Source organism: Pelophylax lessonae, assembly GCF_965119305.1.
Source record: "Pelophylax lessonae genome assembly, chromosome: 7".
NCBI lineage: Eukaryota > Metazoa > Chordata > Amphibia > Anura > Ranidae > Pelophylax > Pelophylax lessonae.
The window spans coordinates 28,307,220-28,325,815 of record NC_138774.1 but is presented as its reverse complement, the minus strand read 5'-3'; positions in this window follow the sequence as shown (position 1 = coordinate 28,325,815).

Below are 18,596 nucleotides of genomic sequence, written 5' to 3'. Positions count from 1 at the left end.
AGGGGGGCTGTTCTTCCATACCCCACAGCACCTTGTCCCCATGTTGATGGGGAAATGGGTTTCTTCCCTAAAACCCTGAGCTGTGGTTGTCGGGGTCTGCGGGCAAGGGCTAATCGGAATCTGGAAACCCCTTTTATCAAGGGCACTCCCAGATCCCAGCACCTTGTTAAGAGTTGTTCACTTCCCAACAGTTAGGTGTTCTGGTCTCTGGATGGAGGCGTAGGTTCAAATCCCACTTCTGACAGTACACTTTTCTTAATTTGCATTATAATGTATTTATCACATCAACTCTTCAAAGAATGAATCTTGTATATCTAGCACCATACCTCCTATACTTCTATTGTTCAGATTCCATTTGTCTTTGTAGCCTATGTTTGCATGACATGTATGTCCCTGTCAGTTCCACCTAAGCAGCCACCCTTATGTGCATGCTCCCAGAGGGACTATGAAGGTTTGGGTGGAGGAAATATGGGGCATATAGTTCTGACACAAGAGGTCACCTGAGAATAGTGCAAATCCCCTGATTACACTTACTAGTGAATGAGGCTGCCCATATATCACTAGTCAATTGTCAGGATGGCCGAGCGGTCTAAGGCGCCAGACTCAAGAAGTGTGTTCTCTTCCCAACAGTTGGGTATTCTGGTCTCCAAATGGAGGCGTGGGTTCAAATCCCACTTCTGACAGTAACCTTTTCTTAAGTTGCATTATAATGTATTTATCACATCAACTCTTCAAAGAATTCATCTTGTATATACAGCACCATACATCATGCACTTCTATTGTTGAGGTCAAATTTGTCTTTGCAGCCTCTGCATAGCATGTATGTAGTACTGACCCATTAGGAGTTGCTTGAAATTGCATGTTCTTCTGTGCCGCCTTGACCCTGTGAACTGTTCAGTCCTCCTGACACTCTAGGTTCAGACATGTTGTGTATACCTTTAAATGACACAATGCAGATCTCTTTTAACTCTTTAGAGTTACTTTACTCAAAAGAAAGGCTTAAAAGAGGTATTAATCAACGAGGCCCTAGATAAACCGCCAGGACTTAGTTGAAATAATACTAGTGTAATGGAATCCGATGACCCACACTGTACTTGTGGTAAGTAAGTATATGGCTTCCTCGCAGTAATGAACATAGATATCAAATCCCATCCGCCGTCATACAAAGCTAGCCTGACACTTTGTTTGTATACTGGAAACAACTCACTCCATTATTGAACAAGGAACAGACTTTAATACACTTGAGAAGAAAGCCAGTCACTACATGATTATTTACCCAAAATATCACACCATGGTTAGATAACGAGGTACAGCTGACTCATGGCTAATCTCCAATAACATGTTAATTAACTCAGTACACTTAAGCCAGCCTGGAAGACCAGACTGCCGGCACCAAGGCTAAAACAAGATACAATACACATATCATAGTGTAAATACTGAGAACCCACCGTAAACAATAGGTGAGAAAATCAGCATAATTTACAATGCGTGGAAGACAGGTGTTTGAGCTGATGACATGCATCTGTTACAAGTCTGACCAACTGAAGCAGTCCAAACCATCAATTTATCTGTCACATTGTTTTTTTTTTTTTTCAGTCTCAGTGATGGTGCGTACCATCACAACTAGGAAAACAGTTAAGTAACCATTTGCAGTAACAATCAAATAACACCAGTATACACAGTATCAGAAAGTAGTGAATGGATCACTCAGAAAAACTATGAATTGCTTTTAGGAATACTCCTACTAAAGGGGGACCCCAGACCAGCCTATAGTACCTATATCCTAATGGGAGATGAGGTAATCTAGATACAAGCAGCGTGTCCCCTTTAAAAGCAATAAAATAGCAATGTTTAAAGTGCAAGACCTTGCTATTATCTTCACCGGCAGTTGGAGTCCAAAGAACAAAGATTTCCCAAATGTAGCACAGTGTGAGACAAGCAGTGCAAGATAGCTGGATCTGACTAATAATGATCCGCTATTTGATCCAGATGTAGTGTGTTTGTATATCCCGTGTTTAAAGGGATGTAGTAGTAGCTGATAACTTGATTTTGAGTAGGTGCTCTCCCACCGATCCTGTTGACTGTTTTATAACTCCTTGAAGACCAAGCAATAAAGTATACAAGTCATCAGATACATTTAGATCATTTTGATAACAACCCATTAATAGATTACGGACCCACCAAGAAGTGTCAAAGGGTAGGGCAGGGTCATCCTCCAGCAAAGGTTCGGTAGAAGAAGCTGGCACTTGACTAGAACGTTGAGCTGTAGAGATGAGTTCATCAAACTTTCTCCAAGGGTGTCGTATGTTAGTCTCTTAGGTGGACGGATTAGCCGTCTAAGCCATGAATACATGTCTCCTACAGCTTCAGACTCACGATCGGTATTATTATGTGATAAGCACTGAACAAATTGCCTAATAGTGCTACGTAAAAACTGTGTTTTTCAAAATAGAAACAACATGTTAAAATCTTGATGGATTTTCACAATATCTCATATTGTTGTGTCCATTTGTTCAGATGGCAGTGGTAGGGTTGACCGTGTGGCCTAATGGATAAGGCGTCTGACTTCGGATCAGAAGATTGAGGGTTCGAGTCCCTTCATGGTCGATTTTGCACTTCTGCTAGTTATTTGCAATGAACCCACGACTTCTAGATAAAGGAATCATGATTGACTATTAGATATTGTATATGTTGTACAATAAGAAATGCTAATATGTTGTAAAAAAGGATTGAGTCAAACATTCGGAAGTTCACTGAACGTACAAATTTGTCGGGCGCTTGCCCCGCCGAACATCCTGCAAGGCACCGGGCACTGCACAAGGCATTCTGCACCCTTATTGGGCAGAGCTTTGCCAAACTAGGGTGCAGTGTAAGCTGGTAGTTAAGCAGTGGCGTTCTTATCAACTGATGGGTCAACAGTTTCGATGGGTTTCCCCGCTTATAGCTGAATTTAAAAAAAATATGCCATTTAAAAAAAAAAAACAAAGGCCTGGGGTTGTCCCCAATTCTATATCAGACCCTTCGGGTCTGGTATGGATTTTATGAGGGTCCCCCCAAAAACCATATCAGACCCTTATGCGAGCATTCAGCCCGGCAGGTCTGGAAAGGGGTGGGGGGTGAACAAGCGAGACCGCCCTACTAGGCCACATGCCCTCAACATGGGGGGGTGGTTTGGGGCAGGGGGGCTGTTCTTCCATACCCCACAGCACCTTGTCCCCATGTTGATGGGGAAATGGGTTTCTTCCCTAAAACCCTGAGCTGTGGTTGTCGGGGTCTGCGGGCAAGGGCTAATCGGAATCTGGAAACCCCTTTTATCAAGGGCACTCCCAGATCCCAGCACCTTGTTAAGAGTTGTTCACTTCCCAACAGTTGGGTGTTCTGGTCTCTGGATGGAGGCGTAGGTTCAAATCCCACTTCTGACAGTACACTTTTCTTAATTTGCATTATAATGTATTTATCACATCAACTCTTCAAAGAATGAATCTTGTATATCTAGCACCATACCTCCTATACTTCTATTGTTCAGATTCCATTTGTCTTTGTAGCCTATGTTTGCATGACATGTATGTCCCTGTCAGTTCCACCTAAGCAGCCACCCTTATGTGCATGCTCCCAGAGGGACTATGAAGGTTTGGGTGGAGGAAATATGGGGCATATAGTTCTGACACAAGAGGTCACCTGAGAATAGTGCAAATCCCCTGATTACACTTACTAGTGAATGAGGCTGCCCATATATCACTAGTCAATTGTCAGGATGGCCGAGCGGTCTAAGGCGCCAGACTCAAGAAGTGTGTTCTCTTCCCAACAGTTGGGTATTCTGGTCTCCAAATGGAGGCGTGGGTTCAAATCCCACTTCTGACAGTACCCTTTTCTTAAGTTGCATTATAATGTATTTATCACATCAACTCTTCAAAGAATTCATCTTGTATATACAGCACCATACATCATGCACTTCTATTGTTGAGGTCAAATTTGTCTTTGCAGCCTCTGCATAGCATGTATGTAGTACTGACCCATTAGGAGTTGCTTGAAATTGCATGTTCTTCTGTGCCGCCTTGACCCTGTGAACTGTTCAGTCCTCCTGACACTCTAGGTTCAGACATGTTGTGTATACCTTTAAATGACACAATGCAGATCTCTTTTAACTCTTTAGAGTTACTTTACTCAAAAGAAAGGCTTAAAAGAGGTATTAATCAACGAGGCCCTAGATAAACCGCCAGGACTTAGTTGAAATAATACTAGTGTAATGGAATCCGATGACCCACACTGTACTTGTGGTAAGTAAGTATATGGCTTCCTCGCAGTAATGAACATAGATATCAAATCCCATCCGCCGTCATACAAAGCTAGCCTGACACTTTGTTTGTATACTGGAAACAACTCACTCCATTATTGAACAAGGAACAGACTTTAATACACTTGAGAAGAAAGTCAGTCACTACATGATTATTTACCCAAAATATCACACCATGGTTAGATAACGAGGTACAGCTGACTCATGGCTAATCTCCATTAACATGTTAATTAACTCAGTACACTTAAGCCAGCCTGGAAGACCAGACTGCCGGCACCAAGGCTAAAACAAGATACAATACACATATCATAGTGTAAATACTGAGAACCCACCGTAAACAATAGGTGAGAAAATCAGCATAATTTACAATGCGTGGAAGACAGGTGTTTGAGCTGATGACATGCATCTGTTACAAGTCTGACCAACTGAAGCAGTCCAAACCATCAATTTATCCGTCACATTGGTTTTTTTTTTTTTTCAGTCTCAGTGATGGTGCGTACCATCACAACTAGGAAAACAGTTAAGACACCATTTGCAGTAACAATCAAATAACACCAGTATACACAGTATCAGAAAGTAGTGAATGGATCACTCAGAAAAACTATGAATTGCTTTTAGGAATACTCCTACTAAAGGGGGACCCCAGACCAGCCTATAGTACCTATATCCTAATGGGAGATGAGGTAATCTAGATACAAGCAGCGTGTCCCCTTTAAAAGCAATAAAATAGCAATGTTTAAAGTGCAAGACCTTGCTATTATCTTCACCGGCAGTTGGAGTCCAAAGAACAAAGATTTCCCAAATGTAGCACAGTGTGAGACAAGCAGTGCAAGATAGCTGGATCTGACTAATAATGATCCGCTATTTGATCCAGATGTAGTGTGTTTGTATATCCCGTGTTTAAAGGGATGTAGTAGTAGCTGATAACTTGATTTTGAGTAGGTGCTCTCCCACCGATCCTGTTGACTGTTTTATAACTCCTTGAAGACCAAGCAATAAAGTATACAAGTCATCAGATACATTTAAATCATTTTGATAACAACCCATTAATAGATTACGGACCCACCAAGAAGTGTCAAAGGGTAGGGCAGGGTCATCCTCCAGCAAAGGTTCGGTAGAAGAAGCTGGCACTTGACTAGAACGTTGAGCTGTAGAGATGAGTTCATCAAACTTTCTCCAAGGGTGTCGTATGTTAGTCTCTTAGGTGGACGGATTAGCCGTCTAAGCCTTGAATACATGTCTCTACAGCTTCAGACTCACGATCGGTATTATTATGTGATAAGCACTGAACAAATTGCCTAATAGTGCTACGTAAAAACTGTGTTTTTCACAATAGAAACAACATGTTAAAATCTTGATGGATTTTCACAATATCTCATATTGTTGTGTCCATTTGTTCAGATGGTAGTGGTAGGGTTGACCGTGTGGCCTAATGGATAAGGCATCTGACTTTGGATCAGAAGATTGAGAGTTCGAGCCCCTTCATGGTCGATTTTGCACTTCTGCTAGTTATTTGCAATGAACCCACGACTTCTAGATAAAGGAATCATGATTGACTATTAGATATTGTATATGTTGTACAATAAGAAATGCTAATATGTTGTAAAAAAGGATTGAGTCAAACATTCGGAAGTTCACTGAACGTACAAATTTGTCGGGCGCTTGCCCCGCCGAACATCCTGCAAGGCACCGGGCACTGCACTAGGCATTCTGCACCCTTATTGGGCAGAACTTTGCCAAACTAGGGTGCAGTGTAAGCTGGTAGTTAAGCAGTGGCGTTCTTATCAACTGATGGGTCAACAGTTTCGATGGGTTTCCCCGCTTATAGCTGAATTTAAAAAAAATATGCCATTTAAAAAAAAAAAACAAAGGCCTGGGGTTGTCCCCAATTCTATATCAGACCCTTCGGGTCTGGTATGGATTTTATGAGGGTCCCCCCAAAAACCATATCAGACCCTTATGCGAGCATTCAGCCCGGCAGGTCTGGAAAGGGGTGGGGGGTGAACAAGCGAGACCGCCCTACTAGGCCACATGCCCTCAACATGGGGGGGTGGTTTGGGGCAGGGGGGCTGTTCTTCCATACCCCACAGCACCTTGTCCCCATGTTGATGGGGAAATGGGTTTCTTCCCTAAAACCCTAAGCTGTGGTTGTCGGGGTCTGCGGGCAAGGGCTAATCGGAATCTGGAAACCCCTTTTATCAAGGGCACTCCCAGATCCCAGCACCTTGTTAAGAGTTGTTCACTTCCCAACAGTTGGGTGTTCTGGTCTCTGGATGGAGGCGTAGGTTCAAATCCCACTTCTGACAGTACACTTTTCTTAAATTGCATTATAATGTATTTATCACATCAACTCTTCAAAGAATGAATCTTGTATATCTAGCACCATACCTCCTATACTTCTGTTCAGATTCCATTTGTCTTTGTAGCCTATGTTTGCATGACATGTATGTCCCTGTCAGTTCCACCTAAGCAGCCACCCTTATGTGCATGCTCCCAGAGGGACTATGAAGGTTTGGGTGGAGGAAATATGGGGCATATAGTTCTGACACAAGAGGTCACCTGAGAATAGTGCAAATCCCCTGATTACACTTACTAGTGAATGAGGCTGCCCATATATCACTAGTCAATTGTCAGGATGGCCGAGCGGTCTAAGGCGCCAGACTCAAGAAGTGTGTTCTCTTCCCAACAGTTGGGTATTCTGGTCTCCAAATGGAGGCGTGGGTTCAAATCCCACTTCTGACAGTACCCTTTTCTTAAGTTGCATTATAATGTATTTATCACATCAACTCTTCAAAGAATTCATCTTGTATATACAGAACCATACATCATGCACTTCTATTGTTGAGGTCAAATTTGTCTTTGCAGCCTCTGCATAGCATGTATGTAGTACTGACCCATTAGGAGTTGCTTGAAATTGCATGTTCTTCTGTGCCGCCTTGACCCTGTGAACTGTTCAGTCCTCCTGACACTCTAGGTTCAGACATGTTGTGTATACCTTTAAATGACACAATGCAGATCTCTTTTAACTCTTTAGAGTTACTTTACTCAAAAGAAAGGCTTAAAAGAGGTATTAATCAACGAGGCCCTAGATAAACCGCCAGGACTTAGTTGAAATAATACTAGTGTAATGGAATCCGATGACCCACACTGTACTTGTGGTAAGTAAGTATATGGCTTCCTCGCAGTAATGAACATAGATATCAAATCCCATCCGCCGTCATACAAAGCTAGCCTGACACTTTGTTTGTATACTGGAAACAACTCACTCCATTATTGAACAAGGAACAGACTTTAATACACTTGAGAAGAAAGTCAGTCACTACATGATTATTTACCCAAAATATCACACCATGGTTAGATAACGAGGTACAGCTGACTCATGGCTAATCTCCATTAACATGTTAATTAACTCAGTACACTTAAGCCAGCCTGGAAGACCAGACTGCCGGCACCAAGGCTAAAACAAGATACAATACACATATCATAGTGTAAATACTGAGAACCCACCGTAAACAATAGGTGAGAAAATCAGCATAATTTACAATGCATGGAAGACAGGTGTTTGAGCTGATGACATGCATCTGTTACAAGTCTGACCAACTGAAGCAGTCCAAACCATCAATTTATCTGTCACATTGTTTTTTTTTTTTTTTCAGTCTCAGTGATGGTGCGTACCATCACAACTAGGAAAACAGTTAAGTAACCATTTGCAGTAACAATCAAATAACACCAGTATACACAGTATCAGAAAGTAGTGAATGGATCACTCAGAAAAACTATGAATTGCTTTTAGGAATACTCCTACTAAAGGGGGACCCCAGACCAGCCTATAGTACCTATATCCTAATGGGAGATGAGGTAATCTAGATACAAGCAGCGTGTCCCCTTTAAAAGCAATAAAATAGCAATGTTTAAAGTGCAAGACCTTGCTATTATCTTCACCGGCAGTTGGAGTCCAAAGAACAAAGATTTCCCAAATGTAGCACAGTGTGAGACAAGCAGTGCAAGATAGCTGGATCTGACTAATAATGATCCGCTATTTGATCCAGATGTAGTGTGTTTGTATATCCCGTGTTTAAAGGGATGTAGTAGTAGCTGATAACTTGATTTTGAGTAGGTGCTCTCCCACCGATCCTGTTGACTGTTTTATAACTCCTTGAAGACCAAGCAATAAAGTATACAAGTCATCAGATACATTTAGATCATTTTGATAACAACCCATTAATAGATTACGGACCCACCAAGAAGTGTCAAAGGGTAGGGCAGGGTCATCCTCCAGCAAAGGTTCGGTAGAAGAAGCTGGCACTTGACTAGAACGTTGAGCTGTAGAGATGAGTTCATCAAACTTTCTCCAAGGGTGTCGTATGTTAGTCTCTTAGGTGGACGGATTAGCCGTCTAAGCCTTGAATACATGTCTCCTACAGCTTCAGACTCACGATCGGTATTATTATGTGATAAGCACTGAACAAATTGCCTAATAGTGCTACGTAAAAACTGTGTTTTTCAAAATAGAAACAACATGTTAAAATCTTGATGGATTTTCACAATATCTCATATTGTTGTGTCCATTTGTTCAGATGGCAGTGGTAGGGTTGACCGTGTGGCCTAATGGATAAGGCGTCTGACTTCGGATCAGAAGATTGAGGGTTCGAGTCCCTTCATGGTCGATTTTGCACTTCTGCTAGTTATTTGCAATGAACCCACGACTTCTAGATAAAGGAATCATGATTGACTATTAGATATTGTATATGTTGTACAATAAGAAATGCTAATATGTTGTAAAAAAGGATTGAGTCAAACATTCGGAAGTTCACTGAACGTACAAATTTGTCGGGCGCTTGCCCCGCCGAACATCTTGCAAGGCACCGGGCACTGCACAAGGCATTCTGCACCCTTATTGGGCAGAGCTTTGCCAAACTAGGGTGCAGTGTAAGCTGGTAGTTAAGCAGTGGCGTTCTTATCAACTGATGGGTCAACAGTTTCGATGGGTTTCCCCGCTTATAGCTGAATTTAAAAAAAATATGCCATTTAAAAAAAAAAAACAAAGGCCTGGGGTTGTCCCCAATTCTATATCAGACCCTTCGGGTCTGGTATGGATTTTATGAGGGTCCCCCCAAAAACCATATCAGACCCTTATGCGCGCATTCAGCCCGGCAGGTCTGGAAAGGGGTGGGGGGTGAACAAGCGAGACCGTCCTACTAGGCCACATGCCCTCAACATGGGGGGGTGGTTTGGGGCAGGGGGGATGTTCTTCCATACCCCACAGCACCTTGTCCCCATGTTGATGGGGAAATGGGTTTCTTCCCTAAAACCCTGAGCTGTGGTTGTCGGGGTCTGCGGGCAAGGGCTAATCGGAATCTGGAAACCCCTTTTATCAAGGGCACTCCCAGATCCCAGCACCTTGTTAAGAGTTGTTCACTTCCCAACAGTTGGGTGTTCTGGTCTCTGGATGGAGGCGTAGGTTCAAATCCCACTTCTGACAGTACACTTTTCTTAAATTGCATTATAATGTATTTATCACATCAACTCTTCAAAGAATGAATCTTGTATATCTAGCACCATACCTCCTATACTTCTATTGTTCAGATTCCATTTGTCTTTGTAGCCTATGTTTGCATGACATGTATGTCCCTGTCAGTTCCACCTAAGCAGCCACCCTTATGTGCATGCTCCCAGAGGGACTATGAAGGTTTGGGTGGAGGAAATATGGGGCATATAGTTCTGACACAAGAGGTCACCTGAGAATAGTGCAAATCCCCTGATTACACTTACTAGTGAATGAGGCTGCCCATATATCACTAGTCAATTGTCAGGATGGCCGAGCGGTCTAAGGCGCCAGACTCAAGAAGTGTGTTCTCTTCCCAACAGTTGGGTATTCTGGTCTCCAAATGGAGGCGTAGGTTCAAATCCCACTTCTGACAGTACCCTTTTCTTAAGTTGCATTATAATGTATTTATCACATCAACTCTTCAAAGAATTCATCTTGTATATACAGCACCATACATCATGCACTTCTATTGTTGAGGTCAAATTTGTCTTTGCAGCCTCTGCATAGCATGTATGTAGTACTGACCCATTAGGAGTTGCTTGAAATTGCATGTTCTTCTGTGCCGCCTTGACCCTGTGAACTGTTCAGTCCTCCTGACACTCTAGGTTCAGACATGTTGTGTATACCTTTAAATGACACAATGCAGATCTCTTTTAACTCTTTAGAGTTACTTTACTCAAAAGAAAGGCTTAAAAGAGGTATTAATCAACGAGGCCCTAGATAAACCGCCAGGACTTAGTTGAAATAATACTAGTGTAATGGAATCCGATGACCCACACTGTACTTGTGGTAAGTAAGTATATGGCTTCCTCGCAGTAATGAACATAGATATCAAATCCCATCCGCCGTCATACAAAGCTAGCCTGACACTTTGTTTGTATACTGGAAACAACTTACTCCATTATTGAACATGGAACAGACTTTAATACACTTGAGAAGAAAGTCAGTCACTACATGATTATTTACCCAAAATATCACACCATGGTTAGATAACGAGGTACAGCTGACTCATGGCTAATCTCCATTAACATGTTAATTAACTCAGTACACTTAAGCCAGCCTGGAAGACCAGACTGCCAGCACCAAGGCTAAAACAAGATACAATACACATATCATAGTGTAAATACTGAGAACCCACCGTAAACAATAGGTGAGAAAATCAGCATAATTTACAATGCGTGGAAGACAGGTGTTTGAGCTGATGACATGCATCTGTTACAAGTCTGACCAACTGAAGCAGTCCAAACCATCAATTTATCTGTCACATTGGTTTTTTTTTTTTTCAGTCTCAGTGATGGTGCGTACCATCACAACTAGGAAAACAGTTAAGTAACCATTTGCAGTAACAATCAAATAACACCAGTATACACAGTATCAGAAAGTAGTGAATGGATCACTCAGAAAAACTATGAATTGCTTTTAGGAATACTCCTACTAAAGGGGGACCCCAGACCAGCCTATAGTACCTATATCCTAATGGGAGATGAGGTAATCTAGATACAAGCAGCGTGTCCCCTTTAAAAGCAATAAAATAGCAATGTTTAAAGTGCAAGACCTTGCTATTATCTTCACCGGCAGTTGGAGTCCAAAGAACAAAGATTTCCCAAATGTAGCACAGTGTGAGACAAGCAGTGCAAGATAGCTGGATCTGACTAATAATGATCCGCTATTTGATCCAGATGTAGTGTGTTTGTATATCCCGTGTTTAAAGGGATGTAGTAGTAGCTGATAACTTGATTTTGAGTAGGTGCTCTCCCACCGATCCTGTTGACTGTTTTATAACTCCTTGAAGACCAAGCAATAAAGTATACAAGTCATCAGATACATTTAGATCATTTTGATAACAACCCATTAATAGATTACGGACCCACCAAGAAGTGTCAAAGGGTAGGGCAGGGTCATCCTCCAGCAAAGGTTTGGTAGAAGAAGCTGGCACTTGACTAGAACGTTGAGCTGTAGAGATGAGTTCATCAAACTTTCTCCAAGGGTGTCGTATGTTAGTCTCTTAGGTGGACGGATTAGCCGTCTAAGCCTTGAATACATGTCTCCTACAGCTTCAGACTCACGATCGGTATTATTATGTGATAAGCACTGAACAAATTGCCTAATAGTGCTACGTAAAAACTGTGTTTTTCAAAATAGAAACAACATGTTAAAATCTTGATGGATTTTCACAATATCTCATATTGTTGTGTCCATTTGTTCAGATGGCAGTGGTAGGGTTGACCGTGTGGCCTAATGGATAAGGCGTCTGACTTCGGATCAGAAGATTGAGGGTTCGAGTCCCTTCATGGTCGATTTTGCACTTCTGCTAGTTATTTGCAATGAACCCACGACTTCTAGATAAAGGAATCATGATTGACTATTAGATATTGTATATGTTGTACAATAAGAAATGCTAATATGTGGTAAAAAAGGATTGAGTCAAACATTCGGAAGTTCACTGAACGTACAAATTTGTCGAGCGCTTGCCCCACCGAACATCTTGCAAGGCACCGGGCACTGCACAAGGCATTCTGCACCCTTATTGGGCAGAGCTTTGCCAAACTAGGGTGCAGTGTAAGCTGGTAGTTAAGCAGTGGCGTTCTTATCAACTGATGGGTCAACAGTTTCGATGGGTTTCCCCGCTTATAGCTGAATTTAAAAAAAATATGCCATTTAAAAAAAAAAAACAAAGGCCTGGGGTTGTCCCCAATTCTATATCAGACCCTTCGGGTCTGGTATGGATTTTATGAGGGTCCCCCCAAAAACCATATCAGACCCTTATGCGAGCATTCAGCCCGGCAGGTCTGGAAAGGGGTGGGGGGTGAACAAGCGAGACCGCCCTACTAGGCCACATGCCCTCAACATGGGGGGGTGGTTTGGGGCAGGGGGGCTGTTCTTCCATACCCCACAGCACCTTGTCCCTATGTTGATGGGGAAATGGGTTTCTTCCCTAAAACCCTGAGCTGTGGTTGTCGGGGTCTGCGGGCAAGGGCTAATCGGAATCTGGAAACCCCTTTTATCAAGGGCACTCCCAGATCCCAGCACCTTGTTAAGAGTTGTTCACTTCCCAACAGTTGGGTGTTCTGGTCTCTGGATGGAGGCGTAGGTTCAAATCCCACTTCTGACAGTACACTTTTCTTAAATTGCATTATAATGTATTTATCACATCAACTCTTCAAAGAATGAATCTTGTATATCTAGCACCATACCTCCTATACTTCTATTGTTCAGATTCCATTTGTCTTTGTAGCCTATGTTTGCATGACATGTATGTCCCTGTCAGTTCCACCTAAGCAGCCACCCTTATGTGCATGCTCCCAGAGGGACTATGAAGGTTTGGGTGGAGGAAATATGGGGCATATAGTTCTGACACAAGAGGTCACCTGAGAATAGTGCAAATCCCCTGATTACGCTTACTAGTGAATGAGGCTGCCCATATATCACTAGTCAATTGTCAGGATGGCCGAGCGGTCTAAGGCGCCAGACTCAAGAAGTGTGTTCTCTTCCCAACAGTTGGGTATTCTGGTCTCCAAATGGAGGCGTAGGTTCAAATCCCACTTCTGACAGTACCCTTTTCTTAAGTTGCATTATAATGTATTTATCACATCAACTCTTCAAAGAATTCATCTTGTATATACAGCACCATACATCATGCACTTCTATTGTTGAGGTCAAATTTGTCTTTGCAGCCTCTGCATAGCATGTATGTAGTACTGACCCATTAGGAGTTGCTTGAAATTGCATGTTCTTCTGTGCCGCCTTGACCCTGTGAACTGTTCAGTCCTCCTGACACTCTAGGTTCAGACATGTTGTGTATACCTTTAAATGACACAATGCAGATCTCTTTTAACTCTTTAGAGTTACTTTACTCAAAAGAAAGGCTTAAAAGAGGTATTAATCAACGAGGCCCTAGATAAACCGCCAGGACTTAGTTGAAATAATACTAGTGTAATGGAATCCGATGACCCACACTGTACTTGTGGTAAGTAAGTATATGGCTTCCTCGCAGTAATGAACATAGATATCAAATCCCATCTGCCGTCATACAAAGCTAGCCTGACACTTTGTTTGTATACTGGAAACAACTCACTCCATTATTGAACAAGGAACAGACTTTAATACACTTGAGAAGAAAGTCAGTCACTACATGATTATTTACCCAAAATATCACACCATGGTTAGATAACGAGGTACAGCTGACTCATGGCTAATCTCCATTAACATGTTAATTAACTCAGTACACTTAAGCCAGCCTGGAAGACCAGACTGCCGGCACCAAGGCTAAAACAAGATACAATACACATATCATAGTGTAAATACTGAGAACCCACCGTAAACAATAGGTGAGAAAATCAGCATAATTTACAATGCGTGGAAGACAGGTGTTTGAGCTGATGACATACATCTGTTACAAGTCTGACCAACTGAAGCAGTCCAAACCATCAATTTATCCGTCACATTGTTTTTTTTTTTTTTCAGTCTCAGTGATGGTGCGTACCATCACAACTAGGAAAACAGTTAAGTAACCATTTGCAGTAACAATCAAATAACACCAGTATACACAGTATCAGAAAGTAGTGAATGGATCACTCAGAAAAACTATGAATTGCTTTTAGGAATACTCCTACTAAAGGGGGACCCCAGACCAGCCTATAGTACCTATATCCTAATGGGAGATGAGGTAATCTAGATACAAGCAGCGTGTCCCCTTTAAAAGCAATAAAATAGCAATGTTTAAAGTGCAAGACCTTGCTATTATCTTCACTGGCAGTTGGAGTCCAAAGAACAAAGATTTCCCAAATGTAGCACAGTGTGAGACAAGCAGTGCAAGATAGCTGGATCTGACTAATAATGATCCGCTATTTGATCCAGATGTAGTGTGTTTGTATATCCCGTGTTTAAAGGGATGTAGTAGTAGCTGATAACTTGATTTTGAGTAGGTGCTCTCCCACCGATCCTGTTGACTGTTTTATAACTCCTTGAAGACCAAGCAATAACGTGTACAAGTCATCAGATACATTTAGATCATTTTGATAACAACCCATTAATAGATTACGGACCCACCAAGAAGTGTCAAAGGGTAGGGCAGGGTCATCCTCCAGCAAAGGTTCGGTAGAAGAAGCTGGCACTTGACTAGAACGTTGAGCTGTAGAGATGAGTTCATCAAACTTTCTCCAAGGGTGTCGTATGTTAGTCTCTTAGGTGGACGGATTAGCCGTCTAAGCCTTGAATACATGTCTCCTACAGCTTCAGACTCACGATCGGTATTATTAAGTGATAAGCACTGAACAAATTGCCTAATAGTGCTACGTAAAAACTGTGTTTTTCAAAATAGAAACAACATGTTAAAATCTTGATGGATTTTCACAATATCTCATATTGTTGTGTCCATTTGTTCAGATGGCAGTGGTAGGGTTGACCGTGTGGCCTAATGGATAAGGCGTCTGACTTCGGATCAGAAGATTGAGGGTTCGAGTCCCTTCATGGTCGATTTTGCACTTCTGCTAGTTATTTGCAATGAACCCACGACTTCTAGATAAAGGAATCATGATTGACTATTAGATATTGTATATGTTGTACAATAAGAAATGCTAATATGTGGTAAAAAAGGATTGAGTCAAACATTCGGAAGTTCACTGAACGTACAAATTTGTCGAGCGCTTGCCCCACCGAACATCTTGCAAGGCACCGGGCACTGCACAAGGCATTCTGCACCCTTATTGGGCAGAGCTTTGCCAAACTAGGGTGCAGTGTAAGCTGGTAGTTAAGCAGTGGCGTTCTTATCAACTGATGGGTCAACAGTTTCGATGGGTTTCCCCGCTTATAGCTGAATTTAAAAAAAATATGCCATTTAAAAAAAAAAAACAAAGGCCTGGGGTTGTCCCCAATTCTATATCAGACCCTTCGGGTCTGGTATGGATTTTATGAGGGTCCCCCCAAAAACCATATCAGACCCTTATGCGAGCATTCAGCCCGGCAGGTCTGGAAAGGGGTGGGGGGTGAACAAGCGAGACCGCCCTACTAGGCCACATGCCCTCAACATGGGGGGGGTGGTTTGGGGCAGGGGGGCTGTTCTTCCATACCCCACAGCACCTTGTCCCCATGTTGATGGGGAAATGGGTTTCTTCCCTAAAACCCTGAGCTGTGGTTGTCGGGGTCTGCGGGCAAGGGCTAATCGGAATCTGGAAACCCCTTTTATCAAGGGCACTCCCAGATCCCAGCACCTTGTTAAGAGTTGTTCACTTCCCAACAGTTGGGTGTTCTGGTCTCTGGATGGAGGCGTAGGTTCAAATCCCACTTCTGACAGTACACTTTTCTTAAATTGCATTATAATGTATTTATCACTAGGGATGATCGAACTTTTGAAAAGTTCGGTTCGACCAGAACACCCGAACTTCACGAAAGTTCGGCCCGGATTTCAGAACCCCATTGAAATCAATGGGACCCGAACTTCTGTAATCAAAAAACACAATTTTTAAGCCCTAAAACCCAATAAATGCCCCTAAAAAGTGCCTAGGGTTCTGGGTCATGCCCCATTAACTATTAATCACACAAAAAAAAGTTCTTAAAAATTGTCATTTTTGATAAAAAAGCCAATTATTGAAAAATTAAAAAAAAAAAAAAAGAGATTTTGGATTTAGTATCTGGGGGGTCTAAAAGGTGTGCATGTGAAGTTTCAGCTCTGTAGCATGTCCAGAACCATGAAAAAAATAAAAAGATAATTTTTCAGTAGAACAGGGATGTGGGTCGGGACCCTCCTTTAACTTTAACACCTATATGATCTTTTTTTCTGGTTCTGGACATGCTACAGAGCTGAAACTTCACAGGTACACCTTTTAGACCCCCCAGACACAAAATCACACAAAAAAAAGTTCTTAAAAATTGTCATTTTTGATAAAAAAGCCAATTATTGAAAAATTTAAAAAAAAAAAAAAAAAAGAGATTTTTTGATTTTTACTTTGGATTTAGTATCTGGGGGGTCTAAAAGGTGTACCTGTGAAGTTTCAGCTCTGTAGCATGTCCAGAACCATAAAAAAAAGATTGTTTGTATTAGAAAACTTTAAGCACAGGAATATGGCTTCTCTGCTGTAACACCTTGCCGGTTTAATAGCAGGCATTTTTTTGGGTTCTTTGCAGTCAGGAAAAACATCTGAACTTGTGTATAGTAGTACTGTGCACAAGTTCTGATGTTTTGCCTGCCTCCAAAATTCCCCAAAAAATGCCAGCAAAAACACACCTGGGCATTTTTTTTTTTGACGCTAGCGTTTTTTTTGGCATTTTTTGGGGTTCTTTTGAGGCAGGCAAAACATCTGAACTTGTGTATAGTGGTACTGTGCACAAGTTCTGATGTTTTGCCTGCCTCCAAAACCCCCCAAAAAATGCCAGCAAAAACACACCTGGGCATTTTTTTTTTGTTGACGCTAGCGTTTTTTTGGCATTTTTTGGGGTTCTTTTGAGGCAGGCAAAACATCTGAACATGTGTATAGGGTGTATATATAGGCATATATGTCTGAATATATACCCCTAGACATATATAGGTGTGATAGTAGCAGAAATATATTACTGTAAATGATTTCATTAGCGCAAGCATTTATTTCTGCTACTATCACACCTATATATGTCTAGGGGTATATATTCAGACATATATGTCTATATATCCCCCCTATACACATGTTCAGATGTCATATCTGACATCAAACATGTCCTCAAAAAAGCACTGGCAGTGGCAGCCCCTGCAGCATTAAAAAATGCTTGCTGGTGAGAAGCCACATGCCTGTCCCGAAGCAACACAGAGAAATGATAATTTCTCTATAGCGGTCACCCTGCTATGGAAGGGTTTTGTCACCCTGCCATAGCAGTCACTGTCAGTTAACCCTACACTACACTACGGTCCCCTGACACTTAACACTTTCCCTACAGAAACTAAATTTTTGAAGCTAACTTAAGTGTAAAGGAGCACTCTAACTACACTAGATATCCCTTTCCTCACACTAAAAATAGCTAAATGACACTTTTAAAGTAAAATTAACAGAACTGCTTCCACTCTCTTCCATGTCCAGTATAACAATGCTGGGAATATGGCGGGGGCGATCTTATATACTGGGGGGCGTATTCACTAATGATTGGTCTAGGGACCCCCTAGTCACTCCAATCACATTCCTAGCATTCTCCTGCCCCCTCAATTGGCTTTTGCTAATGGTTCTGGTCCAATCACGGGCTTTTAAAGCCCATTTCCTGAAGCATTGCATTTTGGGCGGTTCTGGTTGCCGAATTCCGAACTTTTTGGGCAAAAAGTTCTAAATTCGGCCGAACCTCGAACACCCAATGTTCGGGCCGAACCGATGGTGGACCCGAACCGTTCGATCATCCCTATTTATCACATCAACTCTTCAAAGAATGAATCTTGTATATCTAGCACCATACCTCCTATACTTCTATTGTTCAGATTCCATTTGTCTTTGTAGCCTATGTTTGCATGACATGTATGTCCCTGTCAGTTCCACCTAAGCAGCCACCCTTATGTGCATGCTCCCAGAGGGACTATGAAGGTTTGGGTGGAGGAAATATGGGGCATATAGTTCTGACACAAGAGGTCACCTGAGAATAGTGCAAATCCCCTGATTACACTTACTAGTGAATGAGGCTGCCCATATATCACTAGTCAATTGTCAGGATGGCCGAGCGGTCTAAGGCACCAGACTCAAGAAGTGTGTTCTCTTCCCAACAGTTGGGTATTCTGGTCTCCAAATGGAGGCGTAGGTTCAAATC